Source organism: Artibeus jamaicensis, unplaced genomic scaffold (genome assembly GCF_021234435.1).
Source record: "Artibeus jamaicensis isolate MK-2021 breed Jamaican fruit bat unplaced genomic scaffold, CSHL_Jam_final contig_466, whole genome shotgun sequence".
Classification (NCBI taxonomy): domain Eukaryota; kingdom Metazoa; phylum Chordata; class Mammalia; order Chiroptera; family Phyllostomidae; genus Artibeus; species Artibeus jamaicensis.
In genome coordinates, this window is record NW_026521844.1 from 16,765,301 (window position 1) to 16,772,851 (window position 7,551).

At 35.8% G+C, this 7,551-nt stretch overlaps 1 long non-coding RNA gene across 1 annotated transcript in view; it reads right to left on the reverse strand.

The window, feature by feature from the left end:
- LOC128627739 (uncharacterized) overlaps nucleotides 1-4,630 on the reverse strand; it is a 46,229-nt gene extending 41,599 nt beyond the window's left edge. The window contains exons 1-2 of the long non-coding RNA XR_008392037.1: nucleotides 4,436-4,630; nucleotides 2,834-2,924 (exon numbers count right to left, since the gene is read on the reverse strand). This is a non-coding gene — a long non-coding RNA (uncharacterized LOC128627739). The remainder of the gene's footprint in view (nucleotides 1-2,833; nucleotides 2,925-4,435) is intronic.
- Nucleotides 4,631-7,551: the final 2,921 nt, after the last annotated feature.

Below are 7,551 nucleotides of genomic sequence, written 5' to 3' on the forward strand. Positions count from 1 at the left end.
AAAGAAAATCACAAGGCCTCAGACAAAGAGATAAAATAAATTGCAAAAGTAAAAGAGGAAGAATGACATCCTATTCTTTGAAAAACATGCACTGATATGCAATTTGGGGTAGAGACTTAAACAACAAAGTGAAAAGTAAAAGAAAAAAGAAAAAAGGACAAACTTAAGGAAAATGCAGACCAAGCTCTCTTTCAAGTTTCAAGGGCATAAAACCAGTGTTGAATGTGCCAGAACTTTGGAAAAACTTTACAAATGTTTCCAAGAAACTCTTACTAAAGGAAGAGCTTCAACCAACCAACAGGTGATTGACAAAACCATGTAAAGAAGTAGTGGGCAAGTATTTCATACATTTAATTGCAGAGCTAAATTTTTTTAAAAGGCAGGTTCTTGGATTAAATAATAATGTGCCAATGTGAATAGCACTTTTTATTTTATTGGACAAAGAGGGAAAACACAATAAATCAAATGGAAGGAGTGAAAAGAGGTGAAATAGATGGAATTCAAAGGATACCACTGAAAGCTTTCAGAAGCAAAAGCTTAAACAAAGGTTGTTTAAGCTTCTTCAAATACTATTTTAAGAAACAAATGCTAGAATGGAAAGACAAGCGTTTTTAAAAACCAATAAAAATTAGAGAAAAAGAAAAACAAAGACAACCAGATAGATAAACACAGTAAATATAAAATGCAAATGGTACTTAGAACATAATGTGATGAAATTGAGTCCAAATATGAGACTCATGTGAACAAAGAGAAATGGGTTTAACTTGCCTATTTAAGAAAAATATTTTCAAATTTATTTCTAAAACAAAATGTAACTCTATGCTATGTATAAGAGATACACTTAAAATGCTGTTATTTAAATTAGGCTGAAAAAAGATTTACCAGACAAAAAGAAAACAGAGCTTGCACATTTGATATGTGGATGAGAAGGGGCCTCATACTAAACCTGACAAGTTCATGGAGGTCTGCATGGTGCTTTACAAACTCAAAGACCTAAAGTAGCCATGGAGGATGGTCTGAAATGAAAACTCTCTAACCAAGAGTGAGTGATGGCCGGTACTCATGTTCCAGCTCAGTATCTTCCCAAAGGTTAGTCTTTACCTTAACTGAGGCCTTTTTGCATCTATGATAACACACCTTTAGAAAGTCAGAGTAATTCTCTTTTTCCAGACCCGTCAGGTCACAATCTCCCACAAGAGCAGGAGACTGTAGAATCTCTCATTGCTCACCTGTTCTCAGGAACACCACCTCTGTGTGTTGTAAGTGCTAATTGTTAACCATTCTGTACCCACCAATGTAAAAAAAGTATGTGTGTACCATTTTACCTTTTACCCAATCTCAGATATCCTTACTTTGCTTTCTCCCACCTCTCTAATCTCCCATCAATAGACTTCATGTAAGCCTACTTATATCTCCTCCTTTGACTCTCATAATAAGTGGTAAAACCGTCATTTTCTGGAGTATTTTCTCAGTCCACTAAGATTTTCTGTCCTGGCAATTGTCATCAGTTTGGCTCAAATAAACTCATAAAAATTTTCTACAAGTTTGGACAGTTCTTAGGTTGAGAGATCCAAGGTAGATTTCTAATCATTAAATAAGACAGATGGCATTAAGTGAGACGCAAAAAAAAAGATACTTTATAATGTTAAAAACCAAATTCTAAACTGAAGACTGCAGCTAAGCTTACTTATTCAGTAAATAATACAGAAACTCTGAGTATTAATTTTATGTGTCACTGTGGATCATGGATTCCCCAGATTAAACATTATCACTGGATGGTTGGTGAGGGTGTTTCTGAGAACAGCATTTGAATCAGTACACTCAATAAAGTAGATTGTCCTCCCCACTGTGGGTTGGCCTCAGCTAATTTGTTAAGGGCTTGATTAGAACAAAACCAAGTTTGTCCCCTTTATGACCTGTCTGCCTGCCTGAGGGGGGGACTTTAGTCTTTTGCTATTCTTGCATTGGAATTTACACCCTTCAGCTACCCTGGTTCCCAGGCTTTTTTACTCATACTGGAATTACACTAGCAGCTTTCCTTGACCTCTTATTTGCAGAGTATGGGAGTTCCTATTTTCTGTAGTCATGTGAGCCAATCCTCTTGGAGCTCTGGAGTCTGGGGAATCCAAGGTCAAGGTCCATATTCGTTACCTGGTGAGAGCTTGCTTCCTCACTGACAGTCTCCTCACTGTGTGCTCACATGATGGAAGGGCTGGACAGCCCCGTGGGGCCCTTTTTATAAGCACACTCATGCCATTTGTGAGATTAGCCTAATCACCTCTCAAAGGCCTTACTTCCTAAGGGGGTTAGTATTTCCACATGTGACTTTTGGTGGGATACAAAGTTTTATACCATGGCATTTATTTTATTCATTATAAACCCAAAATTGTATCAAATAATTTTGGCATTAATCTGTTGTGTCCTCCTCATGATTGTAGTAGTAAACCCATTTATTCCTTACTTAATCACACCAGCTTCCTTCCATTTTCACACTCCAAGAATTGCTACTATTTATATCTCCTCTGCCTTTTAGGGTCACCATAAACCAAAAAGGATGTGTCAAAAATCCTAAATAAGAAGAAAAGTAATACCATTGTCTCAAGGTATTGGCAAAATCTAAATGAATGTGTACAGACACACATACACTGAGCCCCAAGGAGAACTGAATAAAAAGCCCTTTCATTTATGCAATTCAACTTTACCAGAAAATATGCTAATGAACCAAGCGAGCATTTCTAAGTCATTGATATCACAGTGTTCTGCGCACAATTTCCAAAAACAAGTTAATGGACCAGTTTTTAAAAATTTAGAAGAAATGTAGTTTGACACATACCAATGAAGCCAGTTGATGTGCTTGCAAAAATAGAGACTTTATCTTGGGTCTTCTCTAAACTAAAGCAATCTTGATATGAGCTGTCATCCTGCTACAAAAATAAAAATTAATGTGTAGCCCTGGACTCTTGATAGGAGTATTATATTATTGAATAGCATAGGTAAATATAGTCAAGTGACTAAAATAATACCTTTAGAACTAAATAGCTTATGGAAAAGTTGAAACTGGTCAAATATTTCTTATTTCATTAAATGTTCTTGAAGTAATTGTTCAAAGCACTTGGATAAGGAGAATACATCCTCCTCCTGAAGTACGTGCATGCCATTTGATTCTGTCTGTGCTTGTGTGTTTTTCTGTTTCTGTATTTGTGTAGGGACAGAATGCACTTGGAGTCTTGGAGTTTATTATTTCAGATTACACATTCTCTAAGGCAAATATCCATATATTTCATGACTCTTGGGAGTGATACAGTTCAGAGTTTATACTTGAAACATTTTTAGATAAATCCAGCAAGAACTATGCACTGCAGATATAAACTCTCTTTAACAATATTTTTCTCTAGTCTATCATAGTCTCTTCTCTTTTGCACTTTCATGCCTCTTAACTGCTACAGTCTATAACCAATTTTGTTCATCTAGGTAATCCCTGTTAGTTCATTTGTGGTTCTTTATTCCTCTACATCAACATCTGTGGAGTCTTCAGAGCTCTATCTGCAAAAACATTAAGTTTCTAGTGCTTTGTTGAGGAAAGCCTTTCCCTGGAAATTTATCTTACCTACTGACTGCTTAGTCTCCCAACATATATATAATGGCATGATGCTTTAATGTTTACTGACCTTCTTATACTATTACTTTTCTATTTCATATTAAAATGTCTACTTCTTCACTTATCTTTGCTTCTAATACTGTGGGTCTTTGTTTCTAGTACTGTGCATACAAGAATATTCTTCACTGCTGCCTACTCATCATCTCTGACTCACTGTTCATTCACCGAGGAATTGTGTGATGAAGTTCAAGTTCTCCACCTTACTCTAATCCCTGCCATTACCATAAAAGATACACAAACCAAAATTCCATACACACCCCATTTAAGCACTATTTATACTCCTCTGCCTTTAGTCACATAACAAAAAGGTATATCTATTTATCTGTATACCTTATATAACACAACAATCTCAAAATTATTTAGCCTTTCAACTCCAAGAATTGTCAACTTTAGTGTATATCAATAACCCTTACCAGGATCATAATCTAGAATTGATCACAAAAAAATCCCATCTTTGAAATAATAAAAATTGCATGCTCTGACTCCAAGTTCTTTACTCTACATCTCTCACTGAGTTTACTTACATTTTACTTGTTTTTTAATTTAAATCAGATAAAATTGTCCACTGATACCTGCTCCTTGGCTATCACACAGCTTTGAGTCTCATGAAAGATATAATTATAGGAAATAATTATATTGCCTTATGATTCAGTGCTGTGATAGACCAGCACTTTAACAGACTCTGTGGATTCTATTTATTTAATATCTCCTGAGAGCATTAAATTATTTTCCATTCTTACTACATGTTTTAAAAAACAGACCATAGTCATTCCTTACCTGGATTACTCTGACATTTCCTTAGTGCACTTCTTCACTCATGGATTGTATATGTTCAATATGTTTCTCATAGTGCAGCCTGAGTGATCTTTCTAAAATGAACAACTTATATTCCTTTCTTGTTTAAAATCTTTCAGGATCCATGCTCTTGAGATTGGATTCAGGAACAAATGGCTTGTCATGAGTTATAAGACCCCTGGGATATTTCCTCTGCTGCCCTCTCTCCCTACTTCCTCTTTATTTCTTCACATCTAGTCCATAGTTCAGTCATGCCACATGGTTTCAGATCAATTACGTTTATTTAAGTGCAGTAACTTGGCACCCACCCACTTGGCACCGTGATGGGAACACACTACTATGCTCAGTTTCCCCAACTTCTTGTTTACTGATGTGTTCTTTGGAAAGAATGACTTTTGTTGTTGTTTTTACTGCATTTTTCAGCAATATAGAAGGTCAGGACTGTACACAACCTGAATGCTGCATAGATTTATGCCTTAAAATAAAATATGCTAATAATTGACCATGTTATCTTATCTGTGCCTCTAAATAGGACGTTCTGTCATTAGTGAGAAGCATTAGGTTCATGTCTAAATTTGTATTTTCCTTTTTGTTGATTTTACTTCATTTATTTCCAAGTGAGGGAACTAAACTGTGTGGAATAAACTGTGATGCCTGCAGCTGGCCCATGGCTAACTGTCTGCCATCTGCCACATGGCTCGCACTGGGCTGTGTGTGTATTAATCACACAGGCTCTACTCCTGAGTTTAGATTTCAGAGGCCTAGACTGTGACTACCACGTGTATGGAGGAGTTTAAAGAGGAAAACCTGAAAGAAAGAACTGGGACTCCTAATTATAAATGGAATGTGCCATCTTCTTGGATACAGTAATGAAAAACATTTCTGAAGTCATTGTAAACCAAAGGCAATGAAAATAATTTGAAACATATGTACTTGGTAGACTCTCTTCCCCTAAATCAGATTTTCATAGGAGGTCAAAGAATAATTGTATTTGCCTTAAAGACATGTTTCTTTAGTTTTACTTTTAAAATGGAAGAAATATGAAGCAGTGTGGGTACAGAAGAATTACAAAGAGAAATGAGCTCATTAATTTGGAAGAAGAGAGAGACTTTCTTAAGAGAACATTTAAGATCTTAGAGAATAAAATAGGTGGATATGACAGAGAAAAAGAAAAGAACCTGAGTCTGGCCACATTAGACCAAATAAGACCACATTATGAAGCCCTGAGGGTTAGGACTTTAGCATATATGCCAGGATACAAAATTACACTCCCCAAATTTTGACGTAATTTCTCCACCCCAGTCTATCTGGTAGATAAAAAGTTACCCTCATTGTTTTAATTTGTATGGCTCAAATATAGTAATATTGAGCTAAGCTTGTTTGTGTTAGGTCTTTTTTTCTGATTAAAAAAACAAAACTGACCCACTGTGTTCCCTCTCAACTCACTTATGCATATTTTTGTTTTTAACTTTTGTTTATTTCTTTTTGCCTTCTCACAAGAGAGCATGGATTTTCATTGTCTTTTGTTCACCAGTGTTTCTTGGTGTTTTCATAGTCCCCAACACACCATGCATAACTAATGAACATTTGATAAATGAGTAAGTAAAGCTGTCCTTCCATGCATATATTATTTGTAGTTCTTCCTCATACTTACATAATTGTTAGTCTTGTTCTTATTTACTTTTAAATTTCTCTTCTTATTGTTTAAAAACTAATCATATATTTGATGTAAATATTTTTCTCCAGTCTTTCGTCTTTTAACTGTTTTGATAATTTGGAGTTCTTTGTTCATATAAAATACTTGTGGAGTTGATATAACAAAATTTACTGAAGTTTTCATTTATGTGTTTGACTTATTTTTCTCTCAAAATTATATGTTTTCTTCATTTTATTTTTTATATCTTTATAAATTGTGCAGTCCATCTTAGTATCACAAAGTGCCCAGTGCATAGTAGGCCTTCGAGGATAACCGATGACTGAGTAACTCAGTGGGAGGACAGACCAGGTAGTGGCAAAGCTGAAACACCTACTACCTGCCACAGTCAGGGTGTTCCCTGGCCTGGGTGACAGAAAACTAAATAAAAGTAACTGGGAAAAAAGTGGGACATTCCATTGAATAAAAGCTGGAAATACCTTACAGACGAGAAAAAAAATCACAATTCCTAGACACCAAAATATACTTTAACTCAGATGGACTGCAGAGTGGTGACTTTGGATGTTCTATGCATCTTAGAGTAACATTCTACTCATGGCCTGCCCTACAGTTTAGTACCCATCCCTGGGAATTCTACTGTGATGCTATCAACAAAATTCTGAGAGAACCAGAGTGCAAGGAAACAAAATAGTGAGATGCCTGGTTATAGAACCTGGGCAAACATATTGATGATTGCAGAAAAAACATGAATTAGTGTGCAAGTACATGCTAGGGGCTCAGCAAAGCTGTCCGTGTGAGATGCAAGGCAGCAGCACTTAGGACAGGCCTCTCGTGGATGGGGAGGAGTCAGAGGCCACAGAACCCTCTGTGGAGAAACTAGAAAGTGCCCTCAGCCTCCCAATGATCAAAATAAAAATTATTTTGAAGTAAAGAGGAAACAAAGTGTCACAGTATTAAAAAAGATTGAATCTGAGGCAAACACGTTACCTGGTAGTGAATTAGTCTTTAGCAAACTCATTTTTAGGTCACCTATCCTGTTCATAATTATATAAACAGCACTTCTCTTTCTAGTCTTAACATTCTATGGTCTAGAAATAGGAGAAACAGCTAAAATCCAAGGACATTAATGCCTAGGAAAATACATAGCAAATAAACACAAATCAAAGTTATCTTCATTGCTAATAATGAATCCTGATGGTATGTAGCCTTCATTCAAACCTGCTTTGTGCTGTGTTCCTCCAGAGGATAGGATTTAATTTCTGAGCAACAAATATATTGCAGCCAAAACATTTGTTTTAATGTGAGGAAAGAGAGAAATAATTTTAAGGCATTGCATCTTTTCAGTCATGTTTGTGATTAAATCGAGCAGTTTCAGCCCACTGTTTTTTTTAAGACTACATAATGCAAAAATTATGCATAGAGCAAATAATAAAGGATGTGACAG